This window comes from Thalia democratica, chromosome 4, assembly GCF_965202585.1.
Source record: "Thalia democratica chromosome 4, ktThaDemo2.hap1.1, whole genome shotgun sequence".
Lineage (NCBI taxonomy): Eukaryota > Metazoa > Chordata > Thaliacea > Salpida > Salpidae > Thalia > Thalia democratica.
The window spans coordinates 77,705,963-77,720,170 of NC_139168.1; positions in this window are offsets into that span (position 1 = coordinate 77,705,963).

Consider the following 14,208-nt stretch of genomic DNA (forward strand, 5'->3'; position numbering starts at 1 on the left):
TTTTTTCAAGTAATTGAATAGCTTAATTTAGGTGCAAGAAATCTCTTACTAGCTGATTACTCTAAAATGTTTCAAAACCTATAAAGGGAGAGTATAAGTATTTTTAATTGATCAACTCATAAAGAAATTGTTAAGTTTCTTTTTTAGTTCTACCATTTTTAATGTAGATGTATATTTATAAGTTATAAAACTAAAATTTGTTTTAAAATGATTTTTTGACATAATCAATTTTAATAAGTATTTTTTAATTTCTATTGTTCGAAAGTCAGACTTAACTATTATTTACTTTTCTTATATATGTAAAACGTATAACCTATAGGCGATTATATTAAACCAGGTGTTATCAGCATTTAGAGAAAAGTTCGATGGCCGCCTCATGCTAAAAAAGTTTTTTTTTTCTACGGAAAAGGATACAAAATAGTAATTATGACCAAGTGTTCATACTAGTTTTAAGAAATATTTGACAAAAGAAGCAAAAAAGCAATCTTAATTACTATTTATAGAACTCTATACTAGATCTTCTATATTTATAGAACTAGCATTTATCGTAAAATTTAAATTCGCTGTTTAAAAAAATATCTAACTAAATACTACCTCGTGAGTTGATGATTTTGGGGCCCGATTAGCTCTTGGTCCGAAGTTTACCATATCTTAGATTCTTTAATTCTAACCACATCAGGTCTTACCAAGCTTGGTAGGTACTTTGTTTAAAAATACAAACTGAATATTTACACTTGTACTTTTACAAAAACGTAAATTAGGTGCATGAATTTAACACATCTTAAGTGTTTTTTGTTTTTGATTATGTACGATTATTTTTATGCTATTTAAGCTTTTTACTTGTTGAATTACTGAAACGTTGTCAACTTGGTTATACAGAATTAATTAAAGTTTAATAGTTATTCTATATATTTATAATTAATGATAATAACTGTAAGCATAATATTTTTATATTTAACCATTTTAATCGTGAAGTGTAGTTTTGAAAATTAATATCAGTCTTGTCTTACCACTGCTCATTAATACAGTACTTCTAAAGTGGACATTACTGCTACTTCAGCGGCAATTTTGGCAATTAGGGAGTCTGATTAGTAGGACGTAGAACAACTAAATGGGTAATTGGCTAGGCAAGGAGCGATTATTTGCTAAATTTATGCCGAAAGGGCGTTTATAGATTTTTGAAACCATAGTTGAAATGTTAAAATGATACAGTACAACTCTATAATTTCACAAAACTTTTCTATAAAGGCTTAATCTTGCTTTACTATTTTACTATATAATATTTTACAATGGCAACTTTGTCCTTTGAATAACTTAATTGAACATTTTTAAATTGTATATTAGATTGTAATTTACCATTAGAGCTGACGTCAATATAATACAAACACAAAACATTTTAATATTTTTTATATTACAATCCTTTAGATCAGGGCTTGGTAGGCTGGAGGTACTCGCAGGCCAAAATTCGAGTGAAAATCTTTGCAAGCCGCAGTTCTATATCTAATAAATTTTTTAACTATTTACTTTTAGTTTTATTCAGCCTGATACTTGAGTCATTCTGATATTTAAATGTACATATAGAGCTTCTTATTAAAAGGCAATATTGTTCTTTTGTCTTAATGTATTCACTATCTGTCTAAAACACTAATATTTTTATGCTTAGTTATTTAACTACTTAACTGTCACCTTAAAAGTTAACTTAAAAGAAAAGTAAAAAAATCCTTAAAATTCTTACGTGTTGGTTGAAAAGAATATATTCAAACTCACATTGTAAAGTTAACATTAAGTACTCATTAAATAAGCTACAAAAACCTTTCGAACAAATATTTACGTATTTCTCTATTCCAAAATTAATTTTAATTTGAAGACGCATGAATAACGACTCTATTTTTAAGTACTAAAACTTGACAACAAAAGTTCGTAAAACCTTGTTTACTTGTAGGAAATATATAATTTTATATTATATTTTTCAGAATATATTCAGAATTTGTTGTTTTCTCTCCACCGATAACAAACATTTTATTACCCATACTAACTGCAGCATGAAAATGTCTTTCTTCAATCATTTCAGGTAAATAAGTCCATCTGTTTTCATGATAATCATATGATTCAACTGATTTCAATGGAAAATAATTATTATCACCTCCAGTAACAACAATTCTACCTTCAAAAATTGTACAAGCTGCACAATCTCTTGCTAATTTAAATCTGCTATTTTGTTCAGTATTTTAATATTGATGTCGTAAGTATAACACGAACTAAATCTTTTACTATTCTTTACAATCAATCCCCAAATTAGATATAGTTTACTCGTGAAAGAACTAACACAATAACAAGACCATTTTTAAATTTTATATATTGATGAGTCCAAGTTTTATTTTTCTTAGAATAAGTTTCGACAGATACAACTGACTCATCATCTAAGTTTTTATTTAGTTCCTCTCTCTCACCAAAAGCAAATATATCAGATTTAATAATAACTAAACCTAAGTAGCGATGCGGTTTTACCACTGAAGGAAATATCTTCACTTTAAAGCTAGGAATTGTCAATTCTAAAATATCGTTTGTAGTTTTTCCATTTTTGTCTTTTCCGCCACAAATCAAAATACTGAAGCTTTCTTGGTTACGATATCTGTTTTCATATAAAACTGCTGGTACATGAAAAGAAATTGACTTATTAATTTTACACATCATAGACATTTTGCAATAGAAGAAGTGAGTCTAAAAACATAGACTAAAACAAAAATCGTTTAATTTTTATATAAAGCATTAGACATGACAGTAAAAAATATGTTTAGTTAATTTTTAAAACAAGCATTTCTTATAGTAATTCGCAAGTTTTCAAAAAAAAATGTAGTAAGGGAAAATTAAATATTTAATTTTATAGTAAACATTTTTACGTATGTTTAAACTTGTATAAACAAGTTTAATTATCTTTAATATTCAATAAAAAACATGAGGACTTTGAAAAAAGTGCTGTTTATCTTGAAGAAAACAAAATAGTAGGTTTTAAACACATAACATTCACTGTAAATACAAGTTAAATTGCTTCGTTGAGTAAATAATAAGTAAAGATTAATCTTCACTTAAAACCTTAACTTTTAATTATAAAGACTTTAACCAGTTTAAGATATTTAAAAAAAATACATTTATAAGTATGAGAGATTAAGTATTTATAAAGGTAAAATTTATTAATACAAAAAGATGTTTTGTTAAATTCGTTAAAAATCAATAATAATTTATATTTTTAGTTTAGTGTATTTGAAACATTTTCTTTTGAATAAACCAAATTATTTACTTAAGTTAGCATTAGTTAAAAAATCTATAAATAATAGTTGCTTCTATATAATAATTATAAAGGTTATTATATTTTAGCTAATTCTAAATAAAAAATATAAATTTTTAATATTTAATGTCTAAATCATTTAAATCAAATAGATTAAATTTTTTTCAATTAAATGTCATAGAAAAAATATTAAATTTGTTATTGTTTAAAAAATTACAACAATGATTTGTTGCCTTACAACTTATTTTCAAGTACTTAAGTGAACATTAAAAAGTGTTACTATAAAGTAAATACCTAACTAAAACATTTCTTTAAATCAAGCTTATCGGCTTACTAATATTAAAATACTTATCTTTAAAGGGTGTGTTCTAGACAAGCTGTCGCTAACCCCAAGGGTTTCTACTTATACACTAATATTGGCCTGTTTATAACGCAACGTGCGTTTTAATTGTATAGTAGATGCCTCAAGATAACGCTTAAATTATAGTCTTAATATTTTAATTTAATTATTTTTTTCAATTAATATTTTTTATAACTGTTACCCCTAACCTTTACCTTCGCGGTAGCTTTTTTTCTCTTTTTAATTAATTTATAAATTATGTTAATTTCTATTTTATAGTAAATTTTGTTAGTTATTGTCACTTTTTAATTATTACTACCACTGTTACTTTTAAGCCATATCCCCGGTAAAAAAAAATGTTTTTTGACTTTTTAATTAGTTTATTTTTAAGATTTTGTTTGTGTTTTTTTTTACTTTCGCGCAGAAATGAACTTTAAACTGATATATTTTGAGGCTATGAGTTATATTACACAAGCGTTATTCACAAACAAATTGAAATTATGCTTATTACATATTTCATTGGTAGCTGTAAAATTTGCGCGAGCGTACAAGATTACACGAGTGTACAAAATCGCACGAAGATACTTTCACACGAGGGGATAAAGTTGCACGAAGATACTTTCACACGAGGGGATAAAGTTGCACGAAGATACTTTCGCACGAGCAGAAAATTTTGCACGGAGAAATTTTTGCGCCGTTTGAATTTCAGTTCACTTATTTTTAAACTTTTTATTTTATTGTTATTTTTTTTTATCAACTAGTTACTTAATTATTTTTTTACTTTCACTGTTGCAACTAACCTTTACCCTCGATCGGTATTTTACTTATTTTTTAGTTCTGTTTTTTTTTTTAATTTTAGTTTTTTTCTTATTCTTAAATTTAAATTAAAAAAAAAATTATTATTACTGTTACCACTTACCTTTACCCTCTGTCGGTAGCTTTTTTTAATATTTTTTTTGTATCAAAGTTTATTTTTGGTTAGTTTTTATTAACTATTACTTTTACCCCTCACCCTTACTATCGGTCAATTAATTTTTTTTTTTAATTATCTTTTGTTTTGTTTTTTTATTGTTTTTGTTTTCTTTTATTTTTAAAGTAAAAACAAACTAAGCAAAACCAAAAGTCAAATTTGAGTTGATTGCTTATAAGAAATTATTTGAGAAAAGATAATGAGAGAAAACTAATTTCTAACGCTAACCGTAGCAGAGCGGTACAATTGTATAACATAGTTATTAAAAATAATTGCAATTTACTTGCTTAAATTAAAAATTTCAATAATGTTAATAACTATGATATACATTTGTACTGCTCTGCTATGGTTAGCGGTAGAAATATTAAAATATTTAGCTTTATTAGCTCTTATGTTTTTTTGTGGGATGCGTCTAATTGAATTATTACTTAAAAATAAAACTTTCAATTTTAATCTTGCTGTATAAACATATCTTTCTTTTCAACAAACTTTTTTAGGTTTTACATAATATACTTTATGTTCAGTCAAAAATTGTTTACTTATATTAAAAAAGATTAGTTAGCTGTGATGTTTTATGGTTTTCTTAACAAAACAAAACTTACTTATCAACGATTTTTTTTATATTGAACATAGGCGAAGGAAAGCAACCAAATAATTAAATTGAAAATAAAAATTTAAAAAAATTACAGTTTCAAAAGATAACTCAAAAAAAATTTCAAAAATCATTAACTCTCTTTGTTTCTGTTATACATGCGTTCTTATAGTTTCTAAAAACTAGGTGTAGTACTTCACATAATTTGATTCAAACATGATTTTAGTAAAATCACAATGTACGTTTGACCAATTTTCTTTATCAACATTGTATATGTAAACAACTGTTTCTGTGAAAGATTTTATAAAATGTTGAATTACTACAATATCATTGCCAATGCTGAATGCAAAAAAGCACCATATATCTAAACCAAAAGCTTTTATTTCTGAATTAATTTTTGTAAACTCTCTTGAACAACTTTCAAATACTTCACAACTTGTACTTTTGTATCCACCAATAACAAATATTTTATTACCCATACTAACTATAGCATGACTATCTCTTTCATCAATCATATCTGGTAAATAAGACCATTTGTCTTCATAATAATTGTATGCTTCTACTGATTTCAATTTTCCTAGAGAAAAGTTGTAGCCTCCAGTAACAACAATTTTACCTTCAAATACTGTACAAGCAGTAAAACCTCTTGCTACATTTAAATTCGCTATTTTATTCCATATATTACTATTGATATCATAGGTGTCACACGAAGTAACATATTTATCTTTATTTTGATTGAATCCTCCAATTAAATACAGTTTACTCATGAATGAAGTAATACAATAAGATTCTCTTTCATTTATTTTCACATACTGATGAGTCCAATTTTTGGTTATTTGGGAATAAATTTCAACAGATACATCTGACTTATCTGATTTTTTTTTTGAATCTGCAGTATTACTAACAGCAAATATATCAGATTTGATATTAACTAAATCTAAGAACTTATGCGGTTCTGCCAATGATGAAAATTTATTGACTTTTAAACTAGGTATTTCCAATTCTAGAACTTTGTTTGTGTAAATTCCGTTTCTATCTTTACCTCCACAAACCAATATACTGAAGCCTTGTTGGTTACAATATCTGTTTTCATTCAAAACTTTTGTTAATTGAAAAGGAGTTGACTTGCTTTCTTTACGCATAATAGATATTTTGCTGTGATAAAGTTGTTCTAAAAAAAACTAACGGTTAAAAAACGATAAACCAAACACATTTTAAACAAGTAAACAAATAAAAACAGTACTGTTTATCAAAAAAAAATTAAGTATATTAAAAACTATTACTGATTAAAGATTTATATTCAATAATATATTTGAATAAATATTAGTTATAAATCACTCATAATTTGTAAGCTTTAAGAATACAAATATATAGTCTATCAGCAATATTAGATACTAATTATTAAAAAAGTGTGAAAAAATTTCACTAAGTAGAAACGTAAACAAAATTGTCAAGAAGTTTAAAATGTTCTAGTCTAGTAAGTTTACAGTAGGTTAAAAACTACATTTTGTAGCGGTTTGTATTATTATAATATAAGTAGTTTACTACCATGTTGTAAAAGTCTCTAAAAATTGTATTAAATTTCGTTTAAAATTAACTAAAAATCTCACGTTCTGTCATTAAATACCTAAATTATTTTAACCCATCAAATTATGACTTATATTTTATTACTTACATGTAACAAGTTAAAATTTGCCTTAAAAACTTTATTTAACAATACAGCAATGATTTACAGGACAAAAATGTATTTATAATAAGTTTAACAGACACTTAACTTACAGTAACCAGCTATGTAGGTACACATTTCGAACACTGTGCAAAAGTGCGTAACAAACTGGCAAGACGTACCTCGGAAATTTATTTTTGTCTTTGTTTACCTACATTAAGCCTAATGCAAATAATTTAATAGGTACAAAAAATAAAAAATAACTATTAAAACGAAATCCCCAAAATCAAATACTTTTACTTAAAATACAATCATTTTTGTTGAAAGTATAAATTAAATTTTGAGTACTTAAACGTAAATATTTAATTAATGATAATTATAGTCAGCCTACAGAGTTTTTATATTTATCTTCAGTTTTCTTGAAGGTTTAAAAATTAATTTGTAAGTATTATTGTTTACTTATATAAAAAAAGGTTGATGAATATTTAATCTAGCTTTTATTAAACTTTCTTTATTAAAAAAGAAAGTTTAAGTTTTTGAAATTTTATTTATGTTCATTTATCATTTAGATTTTTTTATAAGCTGTTAACATTTATACTACAATCATGGTGTTTGTAAAAGTCAACTGCATTTATATTATTTTTCGTTTATCTGAATTTTGCATGACTTTCTAAATAGTTTATATTGTTTTAATCTTTGGACTTGAAAATTTATATTTTGCTGTACGTTGTTTTTTCTTAATGTTTATGTAATTATTATTTTAATATTTAGTTTTAATGTTTTTACAGACTAAAACATCAATAGATATAATAGATAAGGATCATTAAGAACCGCAAACCATGAATCTGACAAAAACAACTTTCGATCACCAAATAAATTTCAATCTTTATCAAACCTTAGTTGTTTTTCGTAAAATTATACCTTTAAAGTTATACCTTATAATTTTGTTTAGTTAGCTTAAGTTAATTTAATAACAAAACTTTAATAATTAACTTAACATCATAAGTTTTAGTTTAGTTACCTTCTTACATTTAATACTTACTTGACCTTTTTTTTGTATATTTTTTAACCGAAGAAGTAAAAAATGTTAAAATAAAAACCAATATGCAATGCATACTACAAGAAAATAATATCACAAACAGATATCTTTTAAACTTTCTAAACTTCGAGAAGTTAATATTTATAAAGGCTCATTTTGGCACACAAATACTTGAAAGCCAATCAACTAATTTATTTTAAAGTAAGCTAAAAATTAAACAAACTAAACAAAGTACTGTTGTTGGCAACGTCATGATTAATTTAAAAGCTGTTAGTAGATTAATACGGTTTGAAGTTCTATTTAATTTTTTTTTTACTTTACTTATTATTTGAAATATTATAAGAACTAGCCAATGCTTTGGTACTAGACTATTTGAAGTAAAAATACTTAGAAGCGCATGAAAAATAATTACTTTTTATCAATACCAAATTACTATTATTATACTAAAAAACATAAGTTCTGTTTATAAAGTTCTCACTGCTAGTTAATGTTATGTTTAAGTTTAGAACTGTATTCACTATTTTTTAACTTTGATATTTTAAAACTTATTCACTAAAAACACTTAATCTTGAAACTTAAAATGTTTAAGACTTACTTGATACTCATAGTATAATTGTTTTAATATAATACAGAAATATAAATACTCGGCGCTTAAAAATAAACAATAGTACATCTGAGTTGTACAGTTTTAATTAATAAAAATTACAGATGACTTAATAGTTAACGTTGTTCTTACTATCAAAGCTTAACTGCAGTTTACAAGGGAAGCAGAATCTTTGTGAGAATGTTTGTGAAACAGGGAAAGGCATAATTTTTGAAACTCAGTTGTGTATGACTCGATAACCGAAAGTTCTGTTGTACACCACGTCCTTAGACCAAACTTAAGAGTTTTTCAATAAACAGTTAACCAGCATTTTCAAGGTAAAATTTTAAATGTTTTTCTATAGCTAACGGTCTTATAGAAAATACTTAGGTAAGCGAGGATATAATATCTTTTCGCATAGTTTTAAATGAATAAATTAGTTTTATGATACAAATTATTAAATTTTCCAGTCATTCAGGTCCATAATCATTAGATATGTGCAACAAAAGAAAAATGCAAAGTATATATTTGATGAAGTAGATTCTAATAAAGCTATATTTACGTCTAACAAGTTTATTAACATTTATAAGCTTTTACAAAACTAATTTTAACACTAATTTAATTTAAAAAATATATATATCACTTAAAAAGTTTTTATAAGATTATAACTTGAATATCTAATTAGTTCTAGTGTAGTATGAAAATGTTTTATTTAATTAACAAAACAAATAGAATCGTTGGTGAAATAAAGTTTGATCTTCAAATAATTAATAAAGATTAAAATTGTACGAAATTGTATTATCTACTTTTAGTTAAACATACTTTTAGATTAGTGTTACTTAATCTAAAAAAATCATTACTACTTTGACTGGTAAAAACAACTTTTTAACTAAGTATTTGGTATTTAAAGAAATATATATTTAAAGTATGTTTTATCATTAGTAAAGAAAGTACTTTAGCTTACAATTGTATGTAGTTATAGTTTGAATTTTTTAAACACTCATAAATAAGTTTCGAGCATGTAAATCATTGCTGTATTTTTCTAAAATAATGTTTAATTTAAATTTTAACTTATTACTTGTATTTAAAAACATCATAACTTAGTGCGTTTAAAAGATTTAGTTATAAAATGTGACGTACTTTATTTAAAATTAATAGAAACTCAATAGAGTACTGAAATATGACTTTAATATATCTGTAAATAATTATAAAGTAACAACTATCATCTTTAGCTTGTTTTAAAATGATGAGCTTATTGATCAAAACAATGTTTACTTTTTAAGACTTAGAGAGAAAATCTATTTTGAACTTACTACAAAGTTTTAAACTAATCAACAGAATTTTTTTTAATATATCAAGTTATCAAAAGTAAATGATTTGTTCTTAATAACATCATCTAATGAATCATAGTTTGTTTAACGTTTTTACCTCAATACTTACACGCTTTTTGAATATTTTTTTGATGTCTAGTATCTGTGAAAGTCTGTTTATCTAAATTTTAGTGCTTACAAACTATGAGTAACTCAAATTTGTACTTTAGTTAAACTAATTTATGACTTAATATTTTCAATTGGTACTTTGCTATTAATACATTTCCTTTTATTGTTTTGTAAAATAAACAGAATTTTTATATAGTATTTAATTTTAATGGAGCTTAAAATAAACATGATGAGATAAAATTAAAGCTTTTAAGGTTTGGATACAAATTTTTACTAAATTTAATTAAAATATATGAAGCACTTGTTATTTAGAATCGATATATATAGTTTTAACTACAGTATTAAAATTTTTGAAATAGGCATATTTTTACAATGATTTTTTTTAAGAACTTATTTTGTTATAACTAATACATCTTATAATTTTCTTCATTATTTGTTTTGTTTATTTTTAATTTATAATATTTAGCTTTACCCTATATCAAACAAAAAACTATAATGCATGAAAAAAACAAGTCAATTCCTTTCCAAGTGCCAAAGGTTTTGTATGAAAACAGATATTGTAACCAAGAAGGCTTCAGTGTTTTGATTTGTGGAGGTGAAGACAAAAATGGAAAAGTTACCAACGAAGTTTTAGAATTGGAAATACCTAGTTTTAAAGTGAATAAATTTTTTTCAATGGTAGAACCTCATTGCTACTTAGATTTAGTTAGTATAAAATCTGATATACTTGCTATTTGCTATTGTGAAGATCAAAATAAAAACTTTGATTTGTCAACTGTACCTGTTGAAATTTACTCTAAAAAAAATAAAGCTTGGAGTCATAAAAATTTGAAAATGAAAGAACCGACCTGTTTTTGTGTTAGTTCATTCATAAATAAATTGTATATAATTGGAGGGTGGGATAAAAATAGTTATAAAAATGTCAGTTCGTGTTACACTTACGACATCAATAGTAATATATGGAATGAAATAGCAGATTTAAATATGGCAAGAGTTTGTGCTGCTTGTACAGTTTTTGAAGGTAAACTTGTTGTTACTGGAGGTAAAAATGATTTGTCTTCGTTGAAATCAGCAGAAGCATATGATTATCATGAAAACAAATGGACTTATTTACCTGATATGATTGAAAAAAGACGTTCTCATGTTGCAGCTAGTATGGGTAATAAAATGTTTGTTATTGGTGGAGAGGAAAATATAAATTGTGAAGTATTTGACTGTTGTTCGAGAAAGTTCATTAAAATAAATTCAGAAATTAAAGTATCTGGTTTAGAAAGATGGTACTTTGATGCATTCAGCATTGGCAATAATATTGTGGTATTTCTGGATACTCAAGAAGCTCTTACTGAAACAATTGTTTACTTGTATGATGTTGATAAAGAAAAACGGGTAAAGAATCAGTGTGGTTTTAATAAAAACATGATTGTACCAAATTATGTGAAGTACTACACCTAATGTTTAGTAAACAGGGAAAAAGTAATACAATAACATTAAAAATTAGTAAAGCTCATTTCTTTATTTTTGATTTATCTTTTTAAAGTGCAATTTAATTACATGACAGGTTTCAAAGTTTTGTTTTAGAATACTTTCTTTTCGTATGTTAACAAAGTCTTTTTTTTAATTTAAGTTTCAGTTTTTGTTATAATAATTTGTATTAAACCAAACAATTTAGCAGTTATGGCACTTTGTAAACCAGTGATTTTGAGTAACTTAGATTCGTTATGACAATAATTTAGAAAGGTTTTTTGTTTATTTGACTATACATATTTGACTTTTGGATAAATATGTTTATTTTTATGCTTGTTTAACGTAGCTTCAAAATAAATAAAAAATGGTCAAACACAAAATTAAAAAAAACATATATAAATATTTAGTGTTACTAGAATTATTTTTTAAGTTAAAACGTTTATATTTTAGACTTAGTAGATGTAAAATTATTACTCAAAAAATCAAAGAAATCAACGGCGTCTATCTATCAGGCCTAAGCCTGGACTTTATAAGGCCGTAAGTTCAAGCTAACATATGGGTTTAATCATAATATTTTTATAATCAGACAACAAGCCTTCGTTAGACTGCAAACTTTTCGGTTGCCAACGACTGACTAGTTTTCATTTAAAAATCCTGGGTATCAATCTACCGAAGGCTTGTGGTCCGATAACCGAAATGGTCAAACATTAAGTTAACTTTAACTTGTCTAACAGCACACGTGCGTCCAGGCTGAGTCCTGATTAATTTGCAATAATGTTTTCTTTATCATACTAGCTGTTAAGTTAATGTGATAATAAATATTACACGGCAACTATTCACTGCTGACGTCACTGTTCATATAAACAAACCGCAACTTGATTGTAAAACAACATTTTGTTGATGACAACTACGAGTTTTTCGATTGTGACTGACTGATGAGTCCTACAAGCGTCTCAGTCTATTAAAGGCTTTTGGTATGATGATCGAATTGGTGTGATCAAACATTTAGTTAAGTTTAGCTCATATATAAAACAAAATAACTTTTATTATACGTGCTTTTACTCAATAATTATGGAAAAACAAATTAGTTAAAATAATATGTTACATAAAAGATGTTAATTGAAATTCAAAACTATATCAATTGTAGAATAAAGAGTATGTTCAATAAGAATTAACAACTTTAAAATAATATCTTTTCCAACACTTTTCTCATAAGCTAAAATATAAAAACAGAAATTTTTTTGATATAAGTTACATCTAAGGTTTTAAAAATAAAAAAAATATCAATATTTTTAAAACTTTAACAGTTTTCTTAGCACATTGACGTCACCTCTACTTTTAGGTTAAAAATATTTTATATAAATATAGATTGTATTAAACTTACAGTTTCAAAATATTCACGTTAGTTGATTATAGCACAAATTTGCCGCTTCATAATATTATATAGTAAAATATTGTTTTATTATTTAATATATGAAAATTACTACTTCACATAAATACAGTAAATGCTTCATTAAAGAAAATAAAATAATATCAATCGTTTTAAATCGTTTTCGTTAAAAGTGTAACAAGACTTCATGTTAATTAATTAAATGTTAACAAGTAAACTATCATACTAAAAAATAAATTAAAAAAAAATTAAGTACTGGATAAAATATTGTTTAAATTAAGTTAAATTTGGATGTCATAAATGTATTTTATCGCTAAAAAAAATTAATTCTATAACAAAATGCAAAGTAATTTTTAAATATTTTTACTACTTTTTAAACACGCACCAGCTACACATCTAAAAATATACAATATGTATAAGGATAAATTTTTAAATGATAAGTATATCTTAATATTTTTTTTGTTTATATAGTCAAAAAATTTAATTTACAAAAAGTGCATTGATTTAAATATAAAACAAAACATATGTATAACAACACCAAAACATATGTTAAACAAAATTTGTAATCTAAATAAGCAAAGTGAGATTTTAATAATAAAATCATTATGATTTTTTTTTGCAGACATTTTATGAAACCTCTCCGTTGAAGAACTAGGACTATAAAATATACCATGGTCTGTGACAAAAGTTTTGTTTACAGTTATTCTATTTTTTATTAGAGATGTATTTTATTAATTGTTTTTTAAAAGTTTTATACAATGAGGTCGACGTTTTTAAAGTATGAATTATCGCAACAAAAAACATTTTTTAATAGTTTATATGCAAAATTATAATGGTATCCAAACAGTTTTAGAATGTATCTATAGATTTTTCGATTTAGACAAATACACAATGTAACTTTTTCGACTTTTTTAACAAGCTGCAACGAAAACATGCTGCATAAGAGCTGCAAAATAACATTAAAAATTGCTCGTTAGTTTTATTTCAATATTTAAAGAAAACATCCAAAACTTGTGCAAAAAAATAAAATATTTGAAAACATCTTGATAATTATCAAGTACAAAAAGCAAGTATAAAATTAAGTTCTCGAAAAGTTTTAAAAATGAAATAGGTTAGCTATAAACTAGATTAGGGGTGGGCAACGTTTTTCAATCAACGGGCCAGATCCGGAAAAATTTAGTCTTTTGAGGGCCGGAGCATTTCGAATTAGTGATTTACCGGATCAAGTATCTCGATCCAGCCGAATAATGAATTTTTAGATACGAACCCGACTAAAAACTAATTTTAAGTCGAGATACGGATCCGGTCGGATTCTAATGTAAATAAAAGTTTCGGAACTGGCCGGAATCTAACTTTAAGGGTACAGTTGATCACTTTTTTAAATCCTTCAAATTCAAAAAACTTTCTAAAGTCTGACAAATTAAGATGTAGATTGAGAC